This window comes from Squalius cephalus (genome assembly GCF_949319135.1).
Source record: "Squalius cephalus genome assembly, chromosome: 3".
NCBI classification, from domain to species: domain Eukaryota; kingdom Metazoa; phylum Chordata; class Actinopteri; order Cypriniformes; family Leuciscidae; genus Squalius; species Squalius cephalus.
In genome coordinates, this window is record NC_137124.1 from 26,398,154 (window position 1) to 26,413,823 (window position 15,670).

A 15,670-nucleotide genomic window follows, 5' to 3' on the forward strand; every position below is an offset into this window, starting at 1 on the left:
CAGACTGTGAACAGAGAACAAAGATGAAAGCTTGTTAACAATGTCTCAAATGTGGAGTTTGCACAAACATGCGCAAAAACTATGCACACATATGCACAGTGAAATGCACTGTTCTCACACTAACCTCTTATATACACTTGAATTTATTTTTATAGTATATTGATGGTAAACAAGAAAATAATGCTGAGTACTCAATGTTCGTCATATGATAACATGTAGTACTGTACATACTGCGCTGCTTGTTTACTGAAAGTTGATTCTTCAAATACTTACTGAATGTTGACATTGTTTAGCAAATTCTTTGGATTGTAAACTTTGAATATTCCACAAATTGAGTGAATACTAATAGTTATTTTAATTACATTTTTAGGCCCATAAAGCAAACTAATGCTTGGTTGAACATTAGGAAAAAGAAAACACAGGACACTGAGTAGATGGAGAGGAGTAGTCAGCCTGTAAACAAATACATCACAGTATGTGAAGACACTCTCATTCTGAATTACCAACTCATCATTAGAGTCTGTGAGGACAGAAGCTCCGCCCCAGTCTGGTGTGGACAGTGATCTTCGCTCTCTCTCTCTCCTTTATTAAACCTATAGAGCCTATAGTGATATATAGCCTACATCTTACAAAAACGTTATATAATAGTACATTACATCATATACTATAAAACTGTAAAAAAAATCTCATAGTATCACCAGTAGAGGAACAACTATTTGGACATACAGAGTGGAAACCTTTATTCCACCGTCATGGAAAATTTTATCAGGCGTCTAAACTGAATAGCTCTATCTCCAGATATGGTTATATGTGGGGGGGGGTGGGGGGGGGGGCTTTTCCATCCGCACTACAGTCTTCTTGGCAGTTTGGAGTGAATATACACAGGCTGTTTAATGGTTGAGACACTTCCTGAACTCTAATAGTCTAGATTGCCAGTACAGAATGCATCTGTGTTTGGGAGACTGGTGGACCCAACGATTCTGTCATCAATCACTTTGTCTAATGTTCAATGTAGCTGGTGTGGTCTTTCACACACAAAAACTCTCACCCATGCATGCTCACTTCCACACACACAGACACGCATGCACACACACACACATTAATTATACAATCACAACTTTCTGTGCCAACCCCCTTTATCCCCCATTCTCACAAACACAAACAAATTTTTAACAGACAAAAATAAATTCTTGAAATTTCACTCAGATCATGTCACTGCCTCGAATGGTCTGCCATTATGGATCACAAAACATAATTTTTCCAGTGAGCAACTAAAGTTCTTGGGGTGAGGTCTATGGCTGCATAGCAACTAAACTCTGCACCAGCCATGAGCGCTTCTCTGTTTCCACTGATCTAAGGTCAGTTTAACATGACATTTCTCACTCTCAGCCCATTCAGAGCAGGAAAAGCACTGCCTCGCACTCAGCTTTGTGCCTAGCCGAATAGAGGAGAGAAATGAGCGGAAACCTGTTGTTGTAAAAGTCATTCAGGCTCAGAGGAGGAACTCCTCTCTCTAAAAGTAGTCCGGCCTCCTTTACAATAAGTTGACAGATAGTCACTCTCACTCACAAACACTTTTTGGCTGCTTATTTTTGAGCAAAAAATTGTCATATTTGCTTTGTTATGCTTTGCATTATCATAGGTTAACATTTTACTGCAAATTAACATTTTAGTCATTTTTACTGGAGAGTGCCATGATTCTTGAGTATTTTGTACACCTTTTGCTCCATCTAGTGGAATGGGATGGAAAGAAAAGCACATCTGACTCTCAGCAGGCCTGAAGCTAGACTTTGTTTGTGGAATGTTCCACGTGATACACACATGACAGCAACAACAATAAATCTTCCAGGTTGAAACTACCAGCAGCATTAAATAAAGATGTTCATCTTATTCAGGCATGTAATGAATCTTATTCCCTGAGAAATGGAGAATGTAGGCAGTTAAAGTTCATGGGCATGCATGGTGAACATCTGTTGTGAGGCCATTTTCAGTCATGAGCCAGGCATGGCTGTCCCAATTATCACTATTTTGATTACCCAGAGTGGTTTTAAGAACAGCATGAACAACGATATTTCAAAGCTGCAAAATCTTATGCCTATTCAGTGTTTTATCAAGCATTCTTCTATTCTTTTTCTTTTGTTTTTATGGTTAAACTTGAACTCATGAAAGTTAAAAAGCATATACAAAAGTGTTTGACAGAAATTGTGTTGTATTGATGTGGTACCTGGGGTCTCATTTATAAAACTTTGTGTAGGATCCTTACTAAAAGTGTACATGCGCCCGAAAGCCAAAAATGGCGTAGGGGAGCGCGGGGCACAACCTAACACATTTTGGTTTTGGCTCAATTAATAAAAAAGTAATTAATTTAAATGAACCTTTTTTTTTTTTTTACACAAGCAACATACACATCTCTGCTACAAATGAACACTAAAGTTTTTTTTCTGGGACCTACCATTTTCGTACAGTTGCACTGAAAGTGACAGAAGTGCTAATCTTACAACTTACCCCATATGCAGGGTTAATTGTAACAGACATATGGGTTAGTTGTAACACTTTTGTGTAATACACATAATTCAGTTTTATCTGTATAGTTTGATATTGTTTGTACATCTGTATAGATAGATATCCATACACCCATCCCTCATCCAAACATCCTTCTATTATGGATCAATATCATGGATAGAGATATATGAAAGGGCTGCACAGTTTTGCAATAAATAAATAAATAAAATCAGCAAATATTGTAATTGCTATTGAATTTGTTGATTATATATTGATTATATTTGTATGTGGCAGCTGCATGCAAAATTATTATTATTAATAAAAACAGTAATAATTAAAAAAAAAAAAAAGTGATCAATGCATAGTTAACAAATGTGAAAAAAATCATACTTTGACATTTAAATTCCAACATTGTTTGTGAAAGTCCAACAAAGTTAAATGTGGCAAAATAAATATATAAATAAATACTCAAACCTGAAAAGTTGTGTGGCTCCCTGTTTTCATTTCATTAGCGTTGTACACTTGCGGCTTAGTTGTAACACTGTGCAACAACTAACCCCGCTGTGTAAAAAATATTTTAAGCCTAGCTTTCAGTTGCTAGGAGTTGCTGATGTTTCAAAATGGGTGCTAATCAAAATTGACCCTATTTACTTTGTTAGCGCATATTACTAGTCTTGTGGTGAACAATTAATCCGTGCAAGTTAATACACAGAAAAAAATTGTTTGCCGTGGTAATCTTTAATCAAAGTCTGAAAAGTTACTTCCGGTCTGAAATGGCGTTCCTTTTCTGATGACGTAGGCTTGACGGCTTGGGTTGGGAAACGCTTAACCACTCCCCTCAAACCATTAGTCTGCTATGAGCGAGAGATGGAGAGGAGGAGCGCTGACACTAAAACCTGCCCTCTTCAATATTCCGTTTCACTTGGAAATACGTCACAACAGTTATTTGCAACTTCCAGTTCACGCGGACTTTAAGGAAATATAAAGTTAGATTTGGTGACGTAGCCTACACACACAACTCAGAAACCGAAAAAACTTATGATGAAAAAATTTACTTGCATGGTGTCAAAACACTTTGTCCACTATCTTCACGAAATCTTATCAAAACTTTCCACAAATCCGCGGGAGACCGTCTTCTGGCAGCGAGAGAAAAAGAGCGGAAGCACAACCTGCTTGACCCTGACTAACTATGTTAAAGGTCTGTGTTACATTTAACCCCACGTTAGGTTGTGCCCTGTGCTCCGCTACGCTAAAGTGTGTACCAGTGTATACCAGAACCTGCGCAAAATTCCCTTATAAATCCCAGTCAGCGGAAGATTGTGCGCACATGTGTCTCCTCCCTGAAATAACCATATTTGGAGATTACGACGCCTAGTTTTACTATGCATATCCTCATCTGCATACCATTTGCAAATGCTTATTCATCCACGTGATACCACGTTGTACTGTACAAGACATTAGGAAAATATGAGATACGGATGTGCCGTCACATTACATTGATAAAAAAACATTTAGTAGCCTCTCCTTGCCTTGTTTTTGAATAAAAAAAATCAAATAGTATAAAATACATTTCAGAGAAAGTTTTTCTCAATCTTTTCCTCTGGCCAAATAGTATTTTTAATTGATTTATATTTCTAATGGAAACAGATAGGCGTTGTCGTGCATTATTTGCACGAAAATATTTTCTCAGACAATCTGCTATTATCATGATAAGCAATTCTCTCTGTAGTTAAAACATTAAACCACAGCATGCCACAGGAAAAGTGTTCAAAAGCATCCCATCCACAACAAATATTTCTATTTATTGAATATAAAAAATGTTGTAACTTCACAGTAATGATTTCATGTAGCCTAATTTAAGTGTTTAACTCTATTAATAAGAATACCATATTTAATCTAAATGTTTATATCAGAAGTAAAACAGTTTAAATCATTCTTTTATTTATTTAAACTGTTATTGTAAACATGCACTGTATTAATGATTAGAACTCATAATGAAGATTTATGGTTTTACTTCATTTGCCCCTTGGATATCTGTCAGTTTCACTAAATGGGCCTACGCGCTCGCTGTGACATTTAAAGGGGGGGTGAAATGCTCATTTTCACTCAATATCCTGTTAATCTTGAGTACCTATAGAGTAGTATTGCATCCTTCATATCTGCAAAAAGTCTTTAGTTTTATTAGTTTCTTTAGTTTAAAGATAGGCTGTACCGAGTCTTTCCGAAAAAACCCGAGCGTCTGGAGGCGGGCCGTGTGGGCGAAGCCAGAGCCATAGAGAGAATCCGTCGATCTGGGCTTTGTTTATAAAACATTCATCGTCGAAATGCAGGGAACAAACAGTCTACACAACTACACAACAATCTGCATCCACTGTTCCTAACGCTGGGTTCTTTGGGAAGCTTTCCCTCACATCCAAAAACACACTTTGGAGACACTATGCAGCGCTGCCGATGATTTCCTGTTGAAGCGCGTTGATGTGCGCGGTCTCGCTCTCCTCTGGTCGATGTGTGCGCGGCCGCGCTTTTCCGGGAGAAATGCTCATAAGGAGTTCCACTTTGGTCTATGTCATTAGATCCACGGTCGAAAAAAAACCAGCCGAAACTTGTACCAACCCGGAAGTAAGATTTTCGGCACAGAAATTCTCCGTTATTCGTCCAAAATATTTTTTAAAAACTTTGGCCATGTTATGCATGAGAATCCATCTCTTTAACACTGTAAACAACTCTGAATACATGAAACACCATTGTACCCCCCCCTTTAAGAAGGGATGGATATATATGGCTTGGTGAGTGAAATTATTTTTCTTTCTGTATAGCCTATGTATAATTTTCTTTACATTTTCTGTCTAAAAGTGACCAAAAAGACATTTAACTCCAGCTCACCATCGGTTTCGCCAAACTGCTCAGTCTCCAAAACGTTCATACACATGGGTCAGAGTTTGCGTGTGTAGCAGGCAGAGGTGGACAGTAACAAAGTACATTTACTTGAGTAGGCTACTGTATTGCACTTTTTGAGTATCTGTACTTTTTGAGTATCTGTACTTTGAGTATTATTTTTTTCTGGAAACTTTTTACTTTAAAGGGATACTCACCGTTTTTTCATATTAAACTATGTTATTCCCTTAACTAAGACGAGTTGATACATGCCTCTCTCGTCTCAGTGCGTGCACTCAATCGCTCTGGCGCGTGGCGACACTTTGATAGCACTTAGCTTAGAAGTGAGAGGGAGAGGGGGAGAGGATTTTTATGGATTTTTCAAGCGTGACTTTTTACTGCGCCGAGTCGAAGTGCTTCCAACTTCAAGTGCTATTCCGCCATACATTATAGTTATCCTTTTTACCCGCTTAGAAAAGCGCCACGTTTTATTTTGTGTCACCATACCTGGTCGTGTAACTACTCGAGTATTTATACTTTTATTTCCTTATTTATGTATAATTGTATTTTTTCTCCATTTATTTCTTTATTTCTTTATTTATTTCCACATTTATTTATTTTCACATTTATATATATATATATATATATATATATATATATATATATATATATATACACATTTATTTATTTCCACATTTATTTATTTATACATTTATTTATTTCCACATTTTATTTATTTATGCATTTATTTATTTATACATTTCTTCCTCTGTATGTTAATGACCCCCTCATTAATGACCCACTGAATGCTAATACCCCCCCTCACTCTGAGCTCGATTGCTATGTCTGAGGTAAAACACAAGCTCAGAGTGGCAGTGCTGAAGCTTTCAGGATACAGCGACACCCTGTGGTGTGAACATACAAAGCGCAAGAGGTGTATAGTGCTTTTGTAAGAAGTCCCACAGGGAATTAATGACTTAGAGATGGGCAATATATCCAAAATCTAATATCACGGTTTAAGTAATTTAATACACCTTAACTGTATGTATATAGGGTTACCATCTTTATTCTGGACATGGAAAACAAACTGTTCCAAATACGGTCGGGATTTCTAAAATGTCTTGGCAGCATGAAGAGAAACAGCATCTTCAACAGATCTGATAGTTTTAGATAGTTCTAAATTACAATGATTTTTGTTTAAAACATTGATTTGTATGTCATACTAATGAGTTTTATACAGTTGTAAATGCCATACCAAAAACATACATTACTGTAAAAGGGATTCTTTCACACTGCCATCTCCTTATCTATTAGAGACCATAAATGCAACAACAAAGAAGTGTCTTCATTGAAAGAATTCATCCATATAGAATTAAACGTTTCAAAGATTTTAACCCGAAAAAGGTGAAGGAAATGAGAATGAGTTATCTTACCTTTCCAAGTCTCCCTAAAGTGAAAGAAAAAATAATAAATTACATATACCCATCTAAAGAATTCCTTAAATCAAAATGTGACAATGGAGAAACCTTTAGTCAATTTTGTGAAATTGATATTGAAAACATTGAGCATATTTTCTTTTATTGTAATTACTCAAAGTTGTTTTGGTCTCAATTGTGCAGTAAAAGGTTCTGTATTATGTGAATCCCCTTGAATACAAACAAATTAAGTTTGGTGTACTGAAGAAAGATTGTTCAGAACACTATTTGGTCAATGACCTTTTTGAACTTGCTAAACACTTCATTCATAAATGGAAAAACCCAGTCCTTTCCTCATAATGAACTTAAAGATTTTGCTACTTCTCTTTCAAATTAAAAAGCTACTACAGTAGCCAGTTTCTTCAATGAGCTATATGTACCCCTTGCAATAACTTACTGTTGTTCTTTCAATTATTTCAATTATAATTTTTAAATTCATTTATTTATTTTATTTTCCTTGCCTTTCATGGTTGTAAATATGATTTGAGACTTCATTGCTGTTATTTATTGTAATTTGCAGCTACGTCTGCATTTTGAGAATTGTAAATTGTTAATAGCCTATTGTTTGTTCAATGCCTATTTTGTATATAAATAGGTTTATTTCTCAAAAAAAAAAAAAAATTTATTATTCCACCACCTTGCAAACAACAAAATTAATAAATAAATGCCACAATTAAAAATGGTGTAAAAAAGCCTATGTATGTGTTAATTTTATTATATAACATAATATGAGTAGGCTACTACTATTAGACGGGAAGATTGTTGAAAAATACTTTTTCTTTCTTTTTTTGCTGTTACTTCAGAAAAAATAGTTCCAAACTCCACAGAACCAATGCGTGAAAACACGAGGTGTTTTCTGTACTGAACGAATCAGTAGCCTATTTGAACGAATCATCTGAATGAATGATTAACGGTGGCTTGGCGCACCACCTACTGGCTGTTTTAGTTTCATATTTAAACGTATATAATTTCATCAATTCTATCATTTCATATTTCAATATTCAAGATGTTATATTAAAAAATTAATCTCATAACAATTATGCAATTGTAATTGCAGTGTAAATGCATCCATGGCTCCTCTGCATTAACAGTCTGTGAAAATAATATCTAATGCCTTCAGAGTCAGCGTCTGCACGTCCCACATCTGCAGTGCGAAGATGGCGATTTTGTTGAAACTGATTTTATTTTACTGGTAACAACCCTATACTATAGTAGTGCCTTATTAACTGAATTGATCCGTTAAAATTAAAGGTCCCGTTCTTCGTGATCCCATGTTTCAAACTTTAGTTAGTGTGTAATGTTGTTGTTAGAGTATAAATAATATCTGTAAAATTCTAAAGCTCAAAGTTCAATGCCAAGCGAGATATTTTATTTAACAGAAGTCGACTAGTGAACGGCCGGTTTGGACTACATCCCTCTACTTCCTTCTTTAATGATGTCACTAGAACAGTTTTTTGACTAACCTCCGCCCACAGGAATACACAAAAAAGGGGGCGTGGTCTTGTTGCGCTCCCACGGAGAAGAGGAAGAGTTGCGTTTGTAGAGTGTGTTTGTCGCCATGTCGTCGAGACGCTGTTATTTTCATCCCGGAGTCCAATCACCTTTGTTTGGCCTTCCCAACAGGCAATGTGCGCTTGTGATGATAATGAATGAGATAGGAAGCAAAAGCAGTGTGAACACATATATTTATTGACGACAAATATGGTGAACACAAACTCCGTGAAGACGATGATGAACTCCGTGGGTGATGATGTTATCTCTCGGCTGGGTGGCGCAGTGGCTTGATGGCTGGTGATGACGTGGCGTGAATCTCCCGTGATGAATACAATCCAGTGACGATCAACGGCGAAATAGACAATCCAACACGAACAAGACCAAGACAAACCAACAAGACAGTCCAACATCCGGATCAACTATCAGACAAGGAAGGAGAGAATGAGGTGAGTATATGTAGCTGACGGTAATGTGAGACACCTGGTGCGGGGACTGATTAGCAGCTGATTCCAATGAGCATGATGTAACCACATGAAAGACACCAAATCACAGGACCTGAGAACACAGCCGATCCATGCACCGTGACAGTACCCCCTCTCTTAGGAACGTCCCCTGACGTTCCCAGCCTCCTGTACCTGTTGATTGAAATCATCAATAAGAGAGTGATCCAATATATCTCTAGCAGGAACCCAACTTCTCTCCTCCGGACCGTAACCTTCCCAGTCCACCAAGTACTGGAATCCGCGTCCCCTCCGTCTAGAGTCCAGAATACGATTGACCGAATAGGTTGGTTCCCCGTCTACGAGCCGCGGCGGTGGGGGAACCGGGGCAGGCGGATTAATACGAGCAAAAAATACAGGTTTAATTTTTGATACATGGAACACGGGATGAATCCTCCTGTACGCTGGAGGAAGATTGAGGCGGACTGCCACCGGACTAATGATCTTGGTGACAGAAAACGGGCCAATAAATTTGGGAGCAAGTTTATTAGCAACGGATCGGAGAGGAATGTTCTTGGTAGAAAGCCACACTTTGGAACCAACGACGTATACGGGAGGCCTCGACCGGTGGCGATCGGCTTTGGCCTTGGTGCGCGCTCCCACCTGGACCAGAGTCTCACGGGCTCTGGTCCATGTGCGACGGCACCTCTGGACGAAGGCGTGAGCGGAGGAGACCGCGACTTCGGATTCCAGACTGGGAAAAATAGGTGGCTGGTACCCTATACTACATTCAAATGGGGACAGGCCCGTGGCAGACACTGGTAAGGAATTGTGTGCGTACTCCACCATCGACAGCTGCTGACACCAGGAGGAAGGATTTCGAGCGACCATACATCGTAGTGTTCTCTCCAAATCTTGGTTGGCTCTCTCAGTTTGCCCATTGCTTTGAGGATGGAACCCCGAAGAGAGACTAACAGTGGCCCCCAGAAGTTTACAAAACTCTCGCCAAAATTTGGGCACAAACTGGGGTCCTCTGTCAGAGACCACGTCTATCGGGAGGCCATGTAACCGAAAGACGTGATCAATGACTGTTACCGCTGTCTCCTTGGCTGAAGGTAATTTGGGCAAGGGGATGAAATGAACCGCCTTCGAGAACCGGTCCACCACGGTCAAAACTACCGTGTTACCCAGAGAGGGTGGGAGGGCGGTGACAAAATCTAGCGCAATGTGGGACCAGGGTCTCGAAGGGATTGGCAGCGGTTGTAGGAGCCCATCTGGGGGTCTGTTAGAAGTCTTACCAGTGGCACAAACTGAGCAAGCCAAAACAAAACTGCGAACATCACGAGCCATGAGTGGCCACCAAAATCTTTGCTTGACCAAATGTAAGGTGCGACTTACCCCTGGATGACATGCCACATTGGAACAATGACCCCATTGGATAACTTCGGACCGAAGACTTTCTGGCACAAACAAACGGTTAGGTGGGCAACCGGCCGGAGGCGTTACCCCATGTAAGGCTGTCTTAACCTTCGATTCGACCTCCCAACTGAGAGTAGAAACAATAAGTGTCTCAGAAAAAATACTCTCGGGAGTGGACGGGCGATCGGAGCGGTCAAAAATTCGAGATAAAGAATCGGGTTTGATGTTTTTGGAACCCGGGCGGTACGAAAGTGTAAAATCAAAACGTCCGAAAAAAAGTGCCCACCTAGCCTGCCTAGAGTTTAGTCTTTTGGCAGTTCTGATGTATTCTAGATTCTTATGATCGGTCCAAACCATGAAGGGTACCCCTGACCCCTCCAACCAATGACGCCATTCCTCCAATGCCAGCTTGACTGCCAACAACTCTCTGTTACCAATATCGTAATTTGACTCTGCTGGCGACAAACGATGAGAGAAAAACGCGCAGGGATGCATCTTGTCGTCCGAGGGTGAGCGCTGTGAAAGCACCGCACCTACCCCCACCTCTGACGCGTCGACCTCTACCACGAACTGACGTGACGGATCAGGGGTAACAAGGATGGGGGCCGAAACAAAGCGGCGTTTGAGGTTGGCAAACGCAGCTTCTGCTGCGTCTGACCACCTGAACGCCGTTCTGGGAGAGGTCAAGGCAGTCAGAGGCGCGGCTAGTTGGCTGTAATTGCGAATAAAACGCCGGTAAAAATTGGCGAACCCCAGAAACCTTTGTAGGGCCTTACGGGAATCTGGACTTGGCCAATCTACCACAGCCTTGATCTTCTCTGGATCCATGCGCACACCCTCGGCCGACACGATGTACCCTAGAAAAGGAACAGACTGTGCATGAAAGTCGCATTTCTCCGCCTTGACAAAAAGCCCATTCTCTAGCAGCCTCTGAAGCACTCGTCTGACGTGTTGAACATGTTCCTGGAGAGAAGAAGAAAAAATCAATATGTCGTCCAGGTAGACATATATGAACTGATCGACCATATCTCTCAACACATCATTAACGAGTGCCTGAAAGACACCTGGGGAGTTGGACAAGCCGAAGGGCATGACCAAGTACTCAAAGTGCCCCCTGGGGGTATTAAAGGCAGTCTTCCATTCATCTCCCCTCCTGATGCGAACCAAATGATAAGCGTTTCTTAAGTCCAATTTAGTGAAGATCGATGCTCCCTGCAACCTCTCGAAGGCTGAAGATATCAACGGCAAAGGATAAGTATTCTTTATCGTGATATTATTCAGCCCTCGGTAATCAATACAAGGTCGCAGAGATCCATCTTTCTTCCCCACAAAAAAGAACCCCGCCCCCGCTGGAGAAGAGGAGGATCGAATGAACCCGGCTGCTAGAGAATCAGAAATGTATTTCTCCATAGCCTCTCTCTCAGGAATAGAAAGTGAGTATAACTTGCCCTTAGGCGGAGACGTACCTGGCAGTAATTCTATAGCACAGTCATAGGGACGATGAGGAGGGAGAGAAGCAGCCCGAGACTTACTGAACACTTCCTTCAGGTCGAGGTACTCCGCGGGCACGTTACACAGATCCGCCGCCTTCTCCTGCAACACAGACTCAGATACAGACGGACAGGCAGACACAAGACAAGACTCATGACATTTAATGCTCCACTCAGACACCGATTTCAGCTGCCAATCAATCCGGGGGTTGTGTTTGATGAGCCAGGGATGTCCTAAGACCACGGGTGCGTGGGGTGAGTCCAGGATGTAAAAGGAGATGCTCTCACGGTGGTTACCAGATACCGTGAGAGTGATGGGTTCCGTGATGGTGGTGATGGTGGGAAGCGTCTGACCATTGAGTGCGTGGACTGCAATAGAACTGGTGAGGGGGAGGAGGGGAACATGATTTTGATGCGCAAAAGTAGAATCCATAAAGTTACCTTCAGCCCCTGAATCCAAAAGTGCAGTGCAGTGCAGGTCCAGACGATGCCATCTAAGCCTGACCGGGAGGAGCGTGGAGGTAGATCTGAACGAGGACTTGATAGCAGAGATCCCACCCGACAGTAGCCCCTTCCTTACTGCCGGGCTGGCCCTTTTACCGGGCAGCTAAAGGCGAAATGTCCCGCCGCCCCGCAGTACAGGCAAAGGCCGTGAGATCTCCGCCTCTCCCTCTCCTCCCGAGTCAACCGAGCTCGACCCACCTGCATGGGCTCGTGATCCTGGAATGGGCCGACCGCGTCGTTGCCACTGGCTCGAACTGGAGGTCCCTCCCCAGGGGGAAACCGAGCGGTTAAACACCGCCGCTCGGTTCGGGAGAGTCGAGCGTCTACCCGTAGTGCCAGATCGATGAGGCCGTTGAGATCAGCGGGTAGATCCAGGGCGTAGATCTCACGTTGGACGCGGTCAGCCAGCCCATGCAGGAACATGTCCCACTGCGCCTCCTCGTTCCATCGGCACTCCGCCGCCAGGGTGCGAAACTCGATAGAAAAGTCTGAGACGGATCTCTCCCCCTGTTTGAGATCCGTCAAACGCCGCGCGGCCTCTCTTCCAGTGGCCGCGCGGTCAAACACCCGCTTCATCTCGGCGGAGAGCGCCGAGAACGAGGCACAACACGGATCTTGGTTCTCCCATACCGCCGTGCCCCACAGTGCCGCCTTCCCCGTTAACAGTGTGAGCGCGAACGCCACTTTGCTTACCTCACTGGTAAACGTGCGAGGTTGCAATGAAAAGTGCATGGAGCATCTAGTGAGGAAAGCCCGGCAGAAGTTTGGCTCACCGCTGTAAAGCTCTGGTGGGGGAAGGCGGGGTTCAGGTGACTGGGCAGCCCCGGATGGTTCCTGATGGGCGGGCGGCATGGGTGGTGGGGTTGGCGCAGTGGGTTGTTGCCAGTTCTGCATCCGCTGGGTGAGCTCAGATACCTGCGCCACAAGAGCTCGGATCGCTGTTCCCGTATCCGCCGAGCTCTTCTCCTGGGTCTCCAGCCGAGAGATGCAGGAACGTAAAGCCTCCTCAGCCGTGAGTGGGGTGGAGCCTGCTGCTTCCATGAGTGGTCTGATAGTTCTGTGATGATAATGAATGAGATAGGAAGCAAAAGCAGTGTGAACACATATATTTATTGACGACAAATATGGTGAACACAAACTCCGTGAAGACGATGATGAACTCCGTGGGTGATGATGTTATCTCTCGGCTGGGTGGCGCAGTGGCTTGATGGCTGGTGATGACGTGGCGTGAATCTCCCGTGATGAATACAATCCAGTGACGATCAACGGCGAAATAGACAATCCAACACGAACAAGACCAAGACAAACCAACAAGACAGTCCAACATCCGGATCAACTATCAGACAAGGAAGGAGAGAATGAGGTGAGTATATGTAGCTGACGGTAATGTGAGACACCTGGTGCGGGGACTGATTAGCAGCTGATTCCAATGAGCATGATGTAACCACATGAAAGACACCAAATCACAGGACCTGAGAACACAGCCGATCCATGCACCGTGACAGCGCTAAGCTGCTGTCGAATCACAACACAGGAACCGCTGGCACAATCAGAACTCGTTACGTATTTCTGAAGGAGGGACTTCATAGAACAAGGAAGTCATCAGCCCGTTCTTAGGACAGTGAAAACAGCGGTATACCGATAAGTAAATTGTGTGAAAAATACTGTTTTTTTACATGCGAAACATGAACACATGTTATATTGCACACTGTAAACACAATCAAAGCTTCAAAAACACACGATAAACGGGACCTTTAAGAACTTATAGGCTACATGATGATGCATATAGCCTACTATTTAATAAGGTTTTAAAAAAACCTTATTAAAGGTTTTTAAAACCTCTTGCGTATTGTTTGGTCACACCACAAGGTGTCACTGTGGCCTCAAAGCTTCAGCACTCTGAGCTTGATTGCTATGTCTGAGGTAAAACACGCCCCCCTCATTAGCATACAGAGCAATAAATGTATAAATAAATGTAGGCTATACATAATTAAATGTGGAAATAAATAAATGTAGGCATAAATACATATATACATAATGTGAAAATAAATAAAAGTGGAAATAAATAAATGCATAAATAAATAAATGAAAAAATAAATAAATGTGGAAAAAATATAATTATACATAAATAAGGAAATAAAAGTATAAAGTTTTTTTTTTTTTTTTACATTTCTTCGCATATTTATTTATTTATGTACGTATGTATTTATTTATTTATTTATTATTAAGTCAGATCTGGCATTCCATACTCCCCACTTTGCCACACGTACAGGTGCGCAATTTTTCCTGTCAAGTTTGTTTGTATAAATCACAACTTATGAGTCGGAAGTGGCTTACACCTCTTTCAGGGCCTGTTTTGTGCATACGCAACGGTTACAATTGAGCAGAGTGCTCTAAAGGAAACCTGAGGTCCATGATGAGATGAGACATGTTAGCTTTTTTATTTATTATTATATAAAGCACTAAAGAGATAAAGGTGACTTTTGAAAAAGAGGGATAATTATAATTACAAAGCTTAAACCCCAACCAAAATCCTGAGTCATTCCACCCTTGCGGCAACACCCCAAGGCAGCAGTCATGTAAATACTTAATTACCCCAAACTGTTTGTCAGTGTTATATTTAAGCAAATCTGACAACAATAATATCATAAATTGTGCTTCTGAGCATAATATACATATTTCTCCCATTATTTTTCGTACAAGTGAATTGTCTCCGAGGACATCGCTGAGGGAGGGAGGTTTTGGAAACTTTTTGGGGCACACTTTATTCCAATGGATTTTTTTTTTTTATGAGTAAACAAGTTTCATATGGGGGCTACAGTGTTGCAAGAGACCAGTTACGACAACTTTGACCTCTAATCACTGGCCCCAGTATCAACACGCTGTCTTACAGCATCGATCCAGTTGGCAAAGAGGGAAACATGGCTAACATGAGCGCTCTCTCTCTCTCTCTCTCTCTCTCTCTCTCTCTGTGTGTGTGTGTGTGTGTGTATCATTATGTTATAAGAGAATTTACTTATTCTCCAGGCTGAAAGGGCAAGAACAAAAATAAACCCCCAGAAATTAAGTGGCTGTGGGATCAGAACAGTTTTGTAACAGATTTGTAACAGCTAAGCACACCCCATAGAAAGTACTAATCCTAGACTAAAGAGAAGCTGACTTACAAGCTCTAAAGCATGTACAAAAATTTCCCCAATGCATAAGACAGTGTCTTTGTTTGTGTTACAGAGTGTCTGGCACACTGAAAACATTCCATAAACTGCTCCATATGATTTAGGCCAAACGTGACCACATTTCCATGAATTTAACATCTAGAATCTAGACACAAGAGGGCGCTTTTACTCTACAGCATTGGCAATTTTATCCTACAGAATCAGAATGAAAATTATAATATATATATATATATATATATATATATATATATGAAGAGTTCAGATGCAAAAGCCTCTAAGTGCCATCTGAAATTTTCTTC